Source organism: Pteropus alecto, unplaced genomic scaffold, assembly GCF_000325575.1.
Source record: "Pteropus alecto unplaced genomic scaffold, ASM32557v1 scaffold67, whole genome shotgun sequence".
Classification (NCBI taxonomy): Eukaryota; Metazoa; Chordata; class Mammalia; order Chiroptera; family Pteropodidae; genus Pteropus; species Pteropus alecto.
In genome coordinates this window covers 9,078,921-9,079,958 of record NW_006441061.1, presented here as the reverse complement: position 1 = coordinate 9,079,958, position 1,038 = coordinate 9,078,921, and the positions used below count along the sequence as shown (strand labels likewise).

General features: G+C 64.5%; 1 protein-coding gene across 1 annotated transcript in view; it reads left to right on the top strand.

Moving 5' to 3' along the window:
• NACC2 (NACC family member 2) overlaps positions 1 to 1,038 on the top strand; it is a 53,558-nt gene that overhangs the window by 49,711 nt on the left and 2,809 nt on the right. The gene's annotated exons all lie outside the window — the stretch shown is intronic.

Genomic DNA, 1,038 nt, shown 5'->3' with positions numbered 1-1,038 from the left:
GCCGGGCTGCGGGTCGCGGGAGAGGAAAGAGCCAGGTCTCGAGGTGCGAACATCCTTGGTAGGTTTCCAAGTGCGATGGATTCAGCTGCGAAACTATTTTAATACGTGAAATAGATCTAATTTTCCTTTTTGAACAAAACCCCTTATTTACATTTGGAGGTTATTCTGAGCCTGTGCCATCTGCTCGGCGTCTCTGCCTCCCGCTTCTGGGCGTGGGGGTGGAGCCCAGCCGTCTCCGTGGCAGACGCCGCCCCGTCCCACACGCTGTCCTGGGAGAGGCCACCCAGAGCCCGGCGGAGGCCACGCCGGCCAAGTGCACGTCCTCCAGGGGCTGCGGGCACACGAAACACGCTCTTAGTTTCTTGCTTAAAAGACGTCTCTCGTTTCAGAGCTCACAGGGGCCTTTGCAGTCGGTAATTACGGCCCAGGGTGTGGGGTGCTGGCCGGGCTCCAGGGAGATGCGCACAGGGGTGCAGCTCACGCTGCCCTCTGCAGGGCTCACACGGGGTCGGGCACTTGCCCAGGGACCTGCCTCCGGGCTCCAAGCTCTTGGACAGCTGGGTCTTGTGGTCCCCGGTGGAGAAAGCAAGGGAGGGGTTGTTTTTATTGTGAATGGTGGCGCAGGTGATGCCGCCGCTGCTTGCTTCCTCCGGGCTGATGACCAGCTCCCTCCTTACTCCTTATCCCGCCTGTGGGCGGACATGCAGGTTTTGCCTTGAGCCCCGCTCTGGCCAGGCTTGTCTGACCCGGCCCCTGGAGCCAAGGCGGGTGGGGCAGAGGAGGAGCCTGCCCAAGGCCACACAGCCGGCCAGCGGTCGGAGCGGGCGCAGGGTCCCTGGCGCGCTGCCCTCGTGCCAGATCCACAGCCTTAGGCCCTGATGCCCTGACCGTCTGCCGCCCTGGACGTGTGGCCAGGGACCGTCCCCAGGTGCGGCGTGGCCCGCAGGGCCGAACAGCGAGGCGGGCGACCGTGGGTCTTCGGGCTGAGGCCAAGAGAGCCCTGAGCGCCACGTGGTGTCTGTGCCCGTGGGAAGCGGG